The sequence below is a fragment of the Dermacentor andersoni genome, chromosome 6, assembly GCF_023375885.2.
Source record: "Dermacentor andersoni chromosome 6, qqDerAnde1_hic_scaffold, whole genome shotgun sequence".
Taxonomy (NCBI): domain Eukaryota; kingdom Metazoa; phylum Arthropoda; class Arachnida; order Ixodida; family Ixodidae; genus Dermacentor; species Dermacentor andersoni.
In genome coordinates this window covers 140,432,092-140,447,305 of record NC_092819.1, presented here as the reverse complement: position 1 = coordinate 140,447,305, position 15,214 = coordinate 140,432,092, and the positions used below count along the sequence as shown (strand labels likewise).

The following is a 15,214-nucleotide window of genomic DNA, read 5'->3' as shown; positions in this document are numbered from 1 at the left end:
CGGATGTTTGAAGCAATCATCCAAGTTTTCTGTTGGCCATTCTTTCCATTTTTATGTTGCGCTATTGGGGGATGAACATTTCATTAGAGAAATTTATTTTTTCTAAATATCGTGTACAATTTTTATTGAACCATTGCTCTTCCATAATGAAGGTCAAATGTTCGTTACAGAGACGTTCCGAAAAATTGCGCTTTTATTGTTTTAATTTGTTTTATTCGCCACAGTTCATAAAACGAGGAACCCCAAGTACTTCTTGCAGGATATAAGCGAGGCCTGAACCTTCACAAATTCATCCCTTCACCTAGGTACGTTTCAGACGCTGCCATCTACAGTCTCACTGGTGAGAATGGGCCTTTTCGCTGCTCGATATCGAGCCATGTTTTGTCGCACGCTTTTTCGGCACATAAGTTGTATCGCCACTGCACGCCCTATGTATACTGGTTTATTTATATATCATCTGAAAAGAAAAGAAAATGTCATATCGTGTTTATGAATACGCCATATAAAATTTTCATAGTTAGGTATAACATACTGAATGTGAAAACCGTTCTAGATAGTTTGATCCACATGTAAAGGTATGTCAGGACTTGCGAGTTTCCATTTCAAATCTTATCTACAAATTGGTTCCACTGAAAAGAATTCTACTCGAAGGCTAATGAGGCCATTATTATATTTTTGAAAGAAAAAAGACACTGAGGAATGAAGCCTATGCTTGCTCGATTGAGGAACGAGATTCCTTAGAGTTGGTGAAGTTTCGAAACAGTCATCTGCTTTGTGAGACACTTATTAGGGTACACCCTAAGGTGGAACAGCGGTTTTTTGTTGTCGATATAAATTAAGCGCAGTGAAGAAATGGAGTCATTCAAGAAGAAGAGAAAACATATCTTAACACGCAAATAAAGCAGTAATTCGTCGTACGGCTGCAAATGCATATACTAATGTAGATTATGGTTTTCCATTTTACAAAAAGCGAGCATGAAACTGCATGTAGCATGCCTGGCTGTGGAACTTTATTTTCCGCTAATCAATCTTAAGAAGCTGCTGATCACATGTATAGGGGCTTGATCTCCCTCTCCAAAAGATATAAGTATCTATACAACCCTATTAGCTGTCTTTTAATGCAATCCAATGTTGCAAATACGGTAGCCGCGTCAGCGTTTAGCGTAAAATGCTTATTAACTGAGAGCCAGTGCAGTTTTCCTGTTGAACTCATAGGTGGCTCAATTTATTTTCCTGCAGCACAAAGCAACATGAACCGTCAGTTTGGAGTGGACCTCCTGTCGGTCGCCGCAATCGTAATTGGTAAAGATAACCATTTGCTTTCTATCTATTGCTTACGTTTTCACATCATGACAAAACAAAAGCAACAATTAGCCAACATAAGTCTAAAATCTAACACAAGTAAATGTAAAATCCAGAATAAAGTATTACGATTGCAAAGCAGTCACATCTCTTTATGATAATATGTCGGTCATGGAAGCGGGACATTTTTTATAGTAACAGTAGCTGCTCATCATTGAGCCAGTGACAGAAAAAGTACTTTACCGTTCTGCATTCTGATGTCACGCATTCACGTCATACACATAAATATCGGAGGAAAAGTGCGCTACCATGTTCCCGAACTTTTGAGGACTATACAAATAATAAGAAGCTACCCTCCAATGGCTTATACCAAAATAATCAAATGTTTTGTTGAGGCCTTTGCAAAGAAAATGTGGAACTAAAAGAGTTCGAAGTAAACCTTTGCAAGTGCAATACGGGCGCCAAAATTAGCGAAAAGATTCCGATTATATATATATATATATATCGATTAAACATTAACCACTACCATCGAACTTACGCTGTAAAAACTCGTGTGGTACAGCTATGGTTATTCTTCCTCAACTTCAGCGCTATTTTTCGGTAGGCTATGGTACTAAACGATGTCTGTTGAAGAAATTAATGTTGAGCCCTGGTTTGCTTAGTGAACTGGTGATACAACAACAGACATACCTGTTATTAGCTTTTGAACACTCAACCCTGTTGTTATTACATCCTGTTGTAATTGGTTGTTCTCCAATTCTGCTGTTATTGCTTTTTATTAGAATAATTGCACGTGCCCTAATACATGAATTTGTCAAATTAAATGAAAAAAATATGGAACTATGAGAACATGTGAACCATATTCTGAATTTGCCTAGCGCTCTGTGTGATGTCGAAGTTTTAACAGGAAATGAGCAGCTACTGCTTTTCGGGCAACCGTTTTCGGCGAGACACGCTGTGAGCAGGACAGATGCCCAGTGGGCGTTTTCAATTGCAAAACATTTATTCGCTGCTTCTCAGAGAGGTTGTTACCAGTCAGTGAACGAAAAACGATGCCGCTTCCTTAGACATTGGGATATGGAAATACAGTCGAGCACGGTTATCGCCTGTCTTTTTATGTAAAAATTCGCAAAAATATTTTTCGATTTCTTCATCTGAGCACCAGAACATTTATTCTAAAATTCTGCCTCAATAATGATAAATTCAACTTCTGACCTCTTGCCAGAAATAACACGTCATTGTGGTGAACGGTTATTGTTACAAAGGCCCCCTTTATTAGTCCTCAAACTGCTTTCATCTACATTTCAGCTTTGATCGTTATGGCTCCGAAGGAAGCTCTCGCTAGCCTCGGAGGAGGCGTGGGAGGAAACGAAGGCATCCAAGGCTTTGGCAAGAAGTGAATTTTCGTGCGTCCTGAATCCAGCCATTGCACCTTTGTCAGGATCTGGATGACCAGCTCGCCTACAATAAAATGCCTGTTGACATCATAATTGTGAATACATGCTTTTATCACATTAAAAATACGGCTGGTTGGATACGTTTGACGAGAATCGGAAAAACGTTCTCTACAATTTACGCAACCGCTATCTATAGGTTGTTGCGCATGTTCATGGAAACAGTTGGTGTGAAGAGAAGCCATCTTTTCTGCTCTTTTCGAAATTAGGGCGACCAGGGATCAAATGTGTGGATATTTTCAGTGTTTGGCTCTTTTCCATTTCACTTTACGTAAATATCCACATTTAGTTATTGAACGAGATATGTCCCCCTACATACCAAGACATCATTGTCTCGGTGGTTCCGGTTGCGCTTAACATTTTTTATATATTATATACTCCCCTGATCCGCCTTATTCTGCTCGGTCACTGCACAGCAAGTTTCTCCCCTCGCAATCTCGATGTTTCGATTCCATAAGTTATTACCAACATTGCATTCTTCACGTGTATCATATCCGTGAGGCCTACGGTTGGATATATCATACCTGCGAGGCTGCCAAAGCAGGGACTGGAACAGACGAACGGCCGATTGTGGATTTGGTACAAATACAGAAATACAAAACAATGCGTACTGTGGCTTGTACGGTACCCTCAATGGACTAGAAGAAAATTAGCCGCATTTTACGGCTAATTTGCGGCTTTACCTAATGTAAAGCATGTCTAACTCTATATTCAACAAAGTTTGCAGCTCCACCGAACTGTTCAGAAAAAAAAACGCGAGCAGCTTAAGTGTGCCAATAATATCGCTCAAAGCATATCGGTTTTTGCATAATTCCCGACAATAATGAGTAACGTGCCTGTGGTTTAGGCTGCTCGTGATCCTTCTTAAGAGCCTGACAGCGGTGACTGAAATGTTCACCTTGCACAGTTGTGCCCGTACGCAAGTACCTGCCCACAAATTTGTTGAACCTGAATTCATAACACATAAACTTAACATTCAACGTCTTCTCCTCTCGTTCGTATAACAAGCTCTCGAAGAAACGTGCCCATCTATCCAGCCTTCTAAAGGAAGCTCAGACGTGATTTCCGCAGGAGTCATCGAATGTACGCAATTGCGCAAAAGCAGAAGAGAAGAGTGCTTACTGCAGGGACTCTAAATGGCTCAAGTGGTGTCAAGAAAATGTACCGCCAATCATTGTTTCTACAGAACGAGCTGTCGGTTGCACTCAACAAAGCAGAACATTTGTTCCCTTACGACCTCGCGGATGTACTCAGTAATTTCGTCTACCTTTGAACGGCTGCTCAAACAAGTTATTTACGCACGTATTATGAATTCACAAATAAGGTATATGCTACAGACGAGTTCTGTTCAGAACGGGGCAATCAGTGGCCTGAATGACATCTAGGAAATCTTGAATTTATTTTTATTCCGTTAAGGGCTTGACTGAAAACAAACTGTGCGTATGTCGATTGCGAAAGTGATGCCATCTGCTCAATATTTCAATAGGACATACGTATAGTGTACACCGACTCAACTTGAATGATATTTACAGTGCGGTGCATTGTTAAAGGGAACGTCCGAATGCGCGCCTTTCACTTTGGTGGCGCCTGAGCTTCAAGGTGGCTGGAGAAGAAATGCCAATACGCTCCACAGGTGTGTTGAAAGGAGTCAGAGCTGCCTGCCATAAGTAATCTGCTGCAAATGTAGGCGATGTTACTCTTGCGAGAGAGGAAAATGTGGTCATACTGTGCAATGAAACGTTCTGTTTAAAAGTGTGAGTAAATACGGGGAAGTAACGTCTGGCAATTCCTGTAGGACGGATGACCACGGCCACTGTTTGGTCCAAGAGAAAAAGTTCAGTGATGTCGTGGTATAGGCCCTGAGAAACCTACCACTCTCCCATCGTATAACGCCGCAAATAAATATTACATATACATCTTTGGCGATGTCCGCACATCAGTTCTGACCCAGAAGTTTGTAAGCGAACTAGCTTAATCTGAAAGCGGTCCTAGGATGAAAAAAATTCTTGTAATGCCACATTATTGCCCACGTTGCTTGAATCTTTCACCAGCTGCAATGTTGTAGTCGACATCGGGACAGCCAGTGGCAGTTACAGAGTTTAAATATAATCTTTAATTTGTGGACTTACGCAATTTCTGTGAGGTGATGTAAAGTAGATAAATGTATTACACAATATTACGATAAACCTGGTTTTAACAACTGGAGATAAACCAATATGTTTTTTTTCTTAATGCTCTGGAACATGGTGACGCATTCTCCTGTGGACGTGGACGAGCCTCAGAATATAATGGTGTAATCTTGCTATCGACCTTCTACTGCGTTCCGCAGCCCGTAAGTTTTGCAGGTGTTCCATAACACCGCCTTTTCCTCCGATGAAGGCAGTATTTTTTGAAATTAACTTTTTACTAAATATCGAATACGTTAGATTTGAGGTTATGTCTAAACTTGTAGTAATTCCTATTCATTAATTTTTCTTTACCCGCAAGCGCACCCAGCTTTACATGGTGATTGGGGCATCTAAGATATCGAATGAAAATATAACATCTATTAACATCTACGATACCTGTGAGAAGGCAATGTTAGGCTAGCAACAGAAAGTTCGAATAAAGGCGCAATTTTAAGAATAGCGTATAAAAAGGAAAAACAGAAAGAACACCTGATGCATCATCAAAATGGAATTGTTTGTGGTTGCGAAAATAGGTAATTGTCCGAAATGGAAACGATATCGGAAGGTAGGTGGTTCCCGTCATTGGACGTGCGTGGGACTAATTATTAAGAAAGACATAGTGTCACAAGTAGTAACGTGCCTGTCGTAATGATAATCGAAGACTATGGTGTCGTAGCAAACTGAGCTTTCAAAATGGCATGACGGTATATCTTATGGCAAAGAATAAGACGACATGCTTTGCGACGTGAAACAATTGACTGCAAAAAGAGGGTGGCTTTCATCGACATAATACGGTTGTGCGATGGAAGTTACGTCGTACATATCCTAGTATGCGGTTACCATTGTTAATAACGCAATTATTGTTATATTTTCAGCTCAGATTAAATGTTATATAAATTCCCAAGTACATATAAGACGTAACAGATACTATGGTAGCATTACTTAAGGTATAAATAACAGGAGGTACGTTAGTACAAAAAATGCGCAGAAGATTACATTTGCTAGTGTTTAGTTCCATGTGCCAAGTTCTTTACCAACGAGGTGTAACGTTTACGTTACTTGAAATTTCGCGGTAAACATCACAGTCATCTCCGAAGAGGGGAATTGATGAGTGTACACAAGCGGCTAAGTCATTAATACAGATCAGGAAATGTAAAGGCCCAATACAGAGCATTGGGGCACGCCAGAGTAATCTCTACCTCATAGGTATACTTGTTGGCATATAATGTTCGAGAGGCTAAACCGTGCTTGAGTAAAGAAGACTAACTGATAGACATTTACTTCAACAATCGCACGTGTGATTCGAGTTATTTGCCACTAAGTGTACCCCTATGAAGAGGCTCTGAAGAGACATTCATTTCTACTACAACATCATTTGACTAACTGATGATAAGCGCATCCCTCAAAAGGGCAAGAAATTGAGATAGCCGGACCCTATGTGCATTGTGTATTGGAGCACACGGTGGTTTATCATTTAAATATTGTTTATAGAGTCAAGGCTTGTTTAATAAACTGTCGCTTGTAAACAAACAAGGCTCGCTTAGCATATATCGCTTAGGCACGGGAAATGGCTAGTGGTTGGCAAAGACGCAAAGCGTACCACCACGAGTCTACCACACCTCATTTCCATTGCTACTCTTCGCAGGGAAGCAGGCCTCAAGACATTCGATGAATCGGTCTCTCAATGACGTTCACCTGCCGTCTCAATCTTGCAGCTTGTCCACCAGTTGAAGGCCTCTATCATTACGCGCGCCTGCATAAACATTATCAGTCGTGCGAATTTTGCAACCCACCAGCACATTCATGCAAGCAACTAGCATGTGAAAGACTAGTGGTCGCATTCCCAGGTAAATCCCTCGGCAAACTCCACAGCTGGCCACTGCGTGTGAGGACGTTATGTAATTAGAGGCTTTTGTAAATGCTATAGCCTAGTCATGAAGGCGGTTTCCGGGGCTCTGACCTGTTCTCTTGCGATCCCAGCTGAAGCACACCACTAACAGGTCATCCTCGCGCCCTCATCGCTAGTCATCGAGTAGCAGGCCATGCAGACTCATTGACCGCCTTGCCACCCAAACTAGCACAAGGCGCAACGACACTGAATATGCGATGAGTGGGTATAGAGCTGTGAAATACCTCTACAAGTAATTGAATGAATGGACATTCTCTTAAAAAAGATGCATACAGAAGTGTCAACTTTGCCACGTGCGGTGTACATTCTTTGGATATCAGGTGCAAAATTTTCACTTTTTGTCACTGAAGCCCAGCGCATTATTGCAGGAAGCTGGCCTCTTGGGGAACCAATTCTTCTTACCTCAAGAACTAAACTTTTGATTCCCTCGAACCACTTATACAGCGGACGCCGTGATGCCTTCGGGCGCTGCATGTAGTCAATGCTGTTAATTATATTTGATTAATTAGGTGTGGTATCTGCTTCTTGCCTTATGTGTGAAATTGTACGACTGCCCCAATTTGTGTTTCGAGTAGCTCTAACTACTCAGATTATCTGTCTCAAACTGCATGGGTTGATTATTGTTGGACGTCGCTACCCTTTCGGCTAAACACAAATCTTTGTCCATAGGCAAAGTGTCTGTTGTATATAGTAAATTGTGGTCATTAGTCAGCGTTGTCCACAGCAATCTGACAACTAGTTCTCCAATAAACGCGACCGCCTGGGACTGCATTTGCTATATTTTCCCTACATTCGCTCCCGTATTACGCTTCAAGGTATGTACATTTCCGGGAACAGGCGCCCACTTACATTACTGCTAGCAGTGGACACCCGGTGTGGCAACTGTGATAACACATAAAGGAGAATTGCTCATATTGTACTGCTCCTGCTGCCGAGTAGCGCAGTATGAAGTGAGGCAAGGGGGCTGTGGGCCTCGGATTCCAGGTGCCAGCCGGGGGGGTCACTCAAGACTCCCTCTTTTCGCCGGATTGACTGGGCGTAAATGGTAAAGAATGCTACAGTAACCAGCAGCCCGAGCTCGTGTACCCGATGTGCCGAACTTGCAGTGGCGTAGCATTGCCGATTGCAGCTTTATCAACCTCCAACGTAATAGGTGCATAATGTGCAGGCTAAAAAGTTCAGTTCGCCAAGTGGTCGCTAAACTACTCGCCTTAGCGGAACGTTTCATGTGCGGTGCGCTCATGTCCCTCCAAGGGGAGTACGGTAGTGCGATTCAAAGACGGGACAAAAGAAGACACATAAGGACACACACAGCGCTGTGTCTTTTGTCTCCCCTTGATGATGCATTACCAGCAAGCCCACATTGCAACCCTCGTGAGCTCATGTCCCGTCATGGTTCACGTGGGGTCATTATAAATAGGATGACCCAGCTAATATTAGACACAGTTTAAAAAGGGCGAATGTCACATACCTAGTCAGAACAAGGTAATGTTCTTTTGCCGTCCCTTGAAGATACTCGTATTACATTTTTTTTCATCCGCCTAATACGATAATTAGTCTTTATAATAAATCGACTTTCCAAATGTTTTAATTAGATGAAAAGTGTCAATGGGAAAATTATAGAGCAACGTGAGAAACTCCCGATACAGCTTTGTATAGCTCAATACGTGCTACATAAAAGTGAACGCAAAATTAGCGCGCGACTGGCTGCTCGATGCCCTTTGCGTGTATTCGCGGGCTGCTTTACAGCTCGGAAAAACACTTCTGTGTAGCAAATCACGAGCAACAGAAAGCTGTATCGGTAGTTTTTTATGTTGCTCTACGATTTTCTCATTGATACTCTTCAACTAATTATAATATTCTAAAGCTGTATAATTCATGAGGAGTAATTGTCATTAGGTAGAATGAGAAAAAAATAATCTAAATATCCCCAAGTGACGGTAAACAGCATTACCTTGGTTTTGTGCAGCTACGTTGCATTCGCATACTTTAAAACGGGGCTCACTGGATACAGTACAGTAAGCTTGCACACCCTCTATACAGTATTCCATTTATTAGGGGTACTATAATGTAAAGCCATTCCAAACGTTTCTTTTGCAATTCTGCAATCAGCCCGCCGCGATAGTAAAAACATTTTTTGAACCATCCCCACTTCGCCTGTCTGTCAGGGGACGTCACGAAAACCGCGATAGCTCCCCATCTGATATGATGTGTGAAGGCTGATTAAGCAGGATTCGACCGAACAAAAGAAAAATGGTCATTTCTGATTCGATGCTTTTCGCCATTAGCCCTCGGCTATTGGTCAAAAGATTTTGGGTTGCACCCGCTTTAATGTCTGTCACGCGACGACATAAAACCGCGAAACCTCACCTCGTCAAAATGACATGTACGTGGTAAAGATGGATTAATATGCCGCACCAAACTGAATTTTTTTTTTCTGAACAACCGCAGGTTGCCCCATTCTGAAAGGAATAAAAGATAGCTGCCGCCGATCTCTCAGACACTGGCTAGTCGCGCTTGCTGGAGAGCCTGGGTTTATTTGAGTACAATAAAACATTTTGCGTGGGCGCGTAACGTTTTCAAGCACTTTCGGCACGTTTACGACCTCGCTCTTCCAACTCTTCTTTGCTAAGTATCCGTTTTAGCGGCACACTTCAGCTTCCGCTGCATGCCGCGGCGATTTTCGACCGGCCACCTCAAGCCGCGTAGGGGAAAGCAGACCAATCGCAGACGCCTGCACCAACCTTTTCACTGGCTCGACCACATCGAATCCCTCTCCACTTGAGCGGGCTCCTTGCCTCTTGTCAGCCGATTAGATAAGACAAGCCGCTCACTGTAGGCAATGCTATTCGTTTCTAAAGCAAACAAAAGTGACCTCCTATAAGCGAGGAGAGCGTCTGATTTGTTGGATCAGACAACCCTGCGGGTCACCGCCCGATGCTTGCGTCGGCGGTTACCCAAATTTGGCGTCAGGAGATTGGAATAAAAACATATTGGAATAGTTTTGTGTTATAAGGCCCCAGTTTTGTATATTTGTATTTGTTTTGTATCAGTTTCGTCATGTGGAATAAAAGCCCGCTCTCCCAGTCCTAGATAACCGTCTCTTTCTCATTATGTTGTTGTTGTAGTTTGACTTCAGGTCACAAATACAGTGTCTTGTTTCAGCCGCAGCTAATATTTAGAAAAGGTAATCTTTTTAGAATATTTCCTGATATTCTATCAGGTTATGAGTATTTGGGACCGCTAGGAACTCGGTATTCAGCAAAATATAGGAAATAATTATTGAAGATATCTTAAATACCTGCTTAATTAGCAATTATGGAGGAAACCTGACAATTCGGGAATTGACGACCCAAAGCACGTCATTAAATCAGCAATAACTTTTTTGGACGCTTTCTCACTAGCAGACGACAAGAAAAAAAAATGGTCGCTCGCCGCCATTACTGTGGGGACTCGACGGATTGCAACGCGTTCGCTTGAGCGCACCCTCTCCGGAAGCTCTTGTCTCGCCGGTGTAGGATACCGTGCAGTATACGCATGGTTCTCTGTGGACGAAGCGTCTCATGTTTTCTTCAATATTACTGCGGTAGCCATATAAAGTGCCCAAAGTAGGCATTCGATTGTGACCAGCATGCTTCTCTTCGCGTGTTCTTTTTAATTTCGTTGCCCTGGCTCTCCAAAAGAAAAAAAATACATTGTTGCGGCGCAGCGAAAAGCCGCATACTAAAAGTTCGATTTCGTTACTTCGTTTACGGAAAGTAAACCGATACTATGCCCCAGGCGACTCGGACATAGTATAAGTTTGTCGTTTTCATGATTTGATAATGCGCTCTTGTTCTCACTTCTACTATACGGAACGTTTTACAGCAAGCGATTGCTCACGCTTGTTCATTTTAGCGTCATAGTTGATATGCGTAAAAAAGGAAGTACACCATGTTTTAACTTGATACTGAGCCGCCACTAAGCGGATTGTGTGTAGCGCAGCCAGTGTGGTAGATTTCATTTCGTGGCGCCAGATCCGGCCAAGATGAACGCTCTGCCACATGTGTAGTGAAATTCTCGTGACACGCTTTACGTATATATCTCGAAATTGTGTTAGCATGAAGAATTTTCACACAGAGACGTGTAGTTGAATAACTGCTAGCGTACACGGATGAAAGGCTGTGTTTGCGGGGAATGCATCAGCAGTGTGTGCGCTGCCGTTTCCGTTTAGTTTCAAAGTAGCAGTATTTTTAAGGTTCTTGGAAACCACTCTAAATAATTTTGGGAAGTTACCGCAAGCAAAACGCGAGACTTGAAGAAATATCTAGCAGAAATATCTACATTCACCCAATCTAAATATATGCAACCACAAACGCTTTTGGAGCATGAACCATGCGATAAGCTCACTCCCTCGCAGTTTCGCATTTAGCCGAAAAAATTAGAGAACAATAAATTGGTCGCTCCGGGAAGCACCTTTGCAGTTTTTAAACTGAAGGCATTGTTATGACGGTAGTTGGAAGTTTTTGTTTTGTCTCTTTTATAAACAGTTTAGCAGCAGAAGTTGTTTTTCGGGCTGTATGAAAAGCGTTAAGCGCCTTTCTATGCTTCGGCGTTATGCAGGGGCCCTATAATGTAAAACTATTCCAATATGTTTTTATTCCAATCTCCTGACGTCAAACTTGCGTAACCGCCGAGGCAAGCACCAGGCGGTCACCCGCAGGGTTGTCTGAAAAGACCAATCAAATGCTCTCCTCATTTATAGGAGGTCACATTTGTTTGCTTGAAAAACGAATAACATTGCCGACACTAAGCAGCTTTTCTTTTCTAATTGGCTGACAATTAAGAGGCAGGCAGCAGACTCAAGTGGAGAGAGTTTCGATAGGGTCGAGCCACTGCACTTAAAATCGATAACCTGATGAGGAAGGTGGTGCCGGCGTCTGCAATTGGTCCGCTTTCCTTTACTTAGCTTGCGGTGGCTAGTCGAAAACTGCAGCGGCATGCAACGGAAGCGTAAGAATTGCAGCTAAAACGGATTCTTAGCAAAGAAGAGTTGGCCGATTGAGGTCGTAAACGTGCCGAAAGTGCTCCAAAACGTTACATGGCCACGCAAGAAGTTTCATTATACGCAAATAAACCCATGCTCTCCTGTAGGGGTGAGTACCCAGCGCCTGAGCGATCGGCGGCAGCCATCTTTTGTTCCTTTCGGAACGCGGCAGCCTGCGGCTATTCAGAAGAAATTTCAGTTTTGTTTGGCATATTATTGCATCTTTGATGCGTACACGTCACTTTGATGCAGTGAGTTCTCGTGGTTTCGTGACGTCGCGTGACAGGCAGGTGAAGTGGGTGCAGCCAGAAAACTTTTGACCAATAGCCGGGGGCTAATGGCGAAGAGGCGTCGAATCAGAAATAACTATTTTTCTTTTTTTGGTCAAACCATGCTTAATGAGTGTGCACAAGTCATATCAGATGGAGAGCTAACGCGGTTGCCGTGACGTCGCGTGACTGACAGGTGAAGTGGGGGTGGTCCAAAAATGGTTTTGACCAATCGCGGAGAGCTGATTAAAGAACTGGAATAGAAAAGTTTGGAATAGTTTTCCTTTATGGCGCCCCAGTTTACGTGCTGTTAATGACTAGGCAGCTGCTGGCACAGACTCGCATTGTGCCAGTCGTGCGTTGTATGAAGCCCTTGTCATGCCTAATAAGTGTTCCGGCTTTCATTACTGTTGCATTTAGTGCCGTCGTCTTGGACAGACTGTACATTATGGGCGCTATAACGTAAAGCCATTCCAAACCTTTCTACTCCATTTCTACAATCAGCCCTCCGTGATTGGTCAAAATTTTTTTTGGACAACCCCCACTTCACGTGTCCGTCACGCGACGTCACGAAAACGGCGATAGCTCCTCATCTGATATCATCATCATCATCGTCCCGTTCGGAAAGGAATAAAAGATGGCTGCCGCCGATCGCTCAGGCACTGGCCACTCGCACCTGCCGGAGAGCATGGACTTATTTGCGTATACAAAAACTTTTGCGTAGCCGTGTAATGATTTTGAGCACTTTCGGCACGTTTACGACCTCGTTCTGGCAATTCTTCTTTGGTGAGGATCCGCTTTAGCGTCATTCTTAAGCTTCCGTTGCATGCCGCCGCGATTGTCGACGAGCCAATGTAAACTCAATAAGGCAAAGCGGACCAATCACAGACGGCAGCAACGCCCTCTTCGTGCGATTATCGATTTTCCGTACAATGGCTCTACCCCATCGAATCCCTCTCCACTTGAGCGTGCTCGTCGTCTCTTGTCAGACAATTAGATAAGACAAGCTGCTCAGTGTAGGCAATGTTATTCGTTTTTCAAGCAACCAAATGTGACCTCCTATCAACCAGGAGAGCGTTTGATTTATCAGTTCAGACAACCCTACGGGATACTGCCCGATGCCTGCGTCGGCGGTTACGCAAATTTGATGTCAGGAGATTGGAATAAAAATTTATTGGAGTAGTTTTACGTTATAGAGCCCTATATGAGCTGTACAAAAATAAAGAGCCACATTATCCATTTGGTGGCCTTTTCTCAGCAGATAACCAGCAGATTATGCAAATAATTTCTTTGACATTACACTTGTTCTATCCTTATCAACACACCTAAGAGATCGTAACATGTTTTAGTTCATAAGTAACCTTAGCAATACGCCCCCATTCATGTGCATTTTACTCAAAGTGTGGCAAATGTATTCATCTCGAAGTTTGAGAAAAGAGACATTGCAGACTGTTCTAAGCAGAAATAAATTGCAATTCTTAACGTGATTGTTCAAAAGTGCAGTCACTATGCTGAGCATGTTCGTTCGGCACGGGCATATTGCATTAACACCTGAATAATGTGCACAGACAAGCCGGGTGTCTTTGTTTCAGCAATTATTATTATAAAAATCGTTTGGAATTCACGCATTTCTTTTATTTGCATAAGTAAATTGCGTGTCACATAAACCTGCCTTGAAACGAAACGTATCGTTGCTGGCACCGGCAACCATTACGGTTGTCTAACTGCTTATCATACCATAACATAACGAAACATCATAATGTTACTCATTCATATTGCCATGTAGTCATTAGTCAGAGGTAAACAAAGTTAACTAGAGGCGCAGGGATGAAAGCAAATATATAGAAAATTACAATAGAACCTCAAAACTAACTCATTGAATAGGTTTCCCTCACATTGTTGCATTTGCTTTACGTGTGTGTTTCTGTGTCCTTGTCTTCCGTGCTGTACTCGTGTGGCCATCAATTACGAACTTGCTCAAGCCTTTCTCAGCTTTATTAAACAAGGTATTTAAGTTAGTTGAGTCCAATACTGCATGTAAAGTGACTGACGTTTTGTTCGTTTTATCTAAATATTATGGACTGGCAGTACTTGGCAAGCATTGAACCACAATATTTTTTATTGCACTTAAGCTGCGGACGTCATAGATTGCCAGCACATTTTCAGGAAAACAGCCAGCGAAGGCTTGGAAAAAGATCGGGAAATTTTAAAATGACCGCATAGGTATGGTATCTTGTTATATGTCATAAAAAGATTCCAGAGAATCTCTCTGTTAAACATATTTTTAAAACGGTTCACCTCATAAAACGTTTAGGGAAATTGGTCCCATTTATTGAAAAAAAAATCACAGTCAAGCATACTGACATCGTATTTCTTACTGAATTTGTTTTTTTGCGTTAACTAAAAGTCCTGAACCACCAAACCCTAGAAAAAATTTTCATCTTTGAAAGCACCTTAAATAATTTACTGTGATAAAATTCATTCGAACTATAGTATCAGTTCTGTTTCCTAAGAGGTGCATATCTGTCGTGTCATCACACAAAGTGATCCCGTTGTATTTCGGGTGCTCATGTGGTGTACCAAACTTGGAAACCTGTTAGCATGGCCATGAGGCCTCATTACCTGAAAGAAACTCCATCTTTCATCCATCTGCCTTCTGTTTAAGTTATGACCAATGACCCATTCATTTAGAAATACGAGAAATATATTTAAATGTGTATTAAGCAAAATAAATTACAATATTTCGCATGATACTGTGAATACTCCTGTCAAGCCTTCTGAGTATATCCCTCTGCACGGGCATACTTAACAACCAGCCAATAAAATGTACAGACAGTCCAACTGGGTAACGTTTCAGCAATAAATACAGAAATCATTTGGGATAAGTAAATTAATGCCTCATATATGAACTTGTCATAAACGGGAACATAATGTTGGTGGCACGAGCAGCAGTTGTGTCTGTTTAATTGCTTGCCATGCCATAAAATAAAACATTGTATAAAGGTATTGATTGTATTTGCAAGCAGCCATTAGTCATAGTTAAACTGCATTAAGTATTGACTCAGATAGCTTGAGCAAATATATTA

At 42.2% G+C, this 15,214-nt stretch overlaps 1 long non-coding RNA gene across 1 annotated transcript; it reads left to right on the top strand.

Moving 5' to 3' along the window:
• The first annotated feature begins 252 nt into the window (after positions 1-252).
• LOC129382653 (uncharacterized) lies at positions 253-2,792 on the top strand. The gene is made up of 3 exons (XR_008610692.1): positions 253-340; positions 1,240-1,302; positions 2,611-2,792. It is a non-coding gene; the product is annotated as an uncharacterized lncRNA (long non-coding RNA).
• Positions 2,793-15,214: the final 12,422 nt, after the last annotated feature.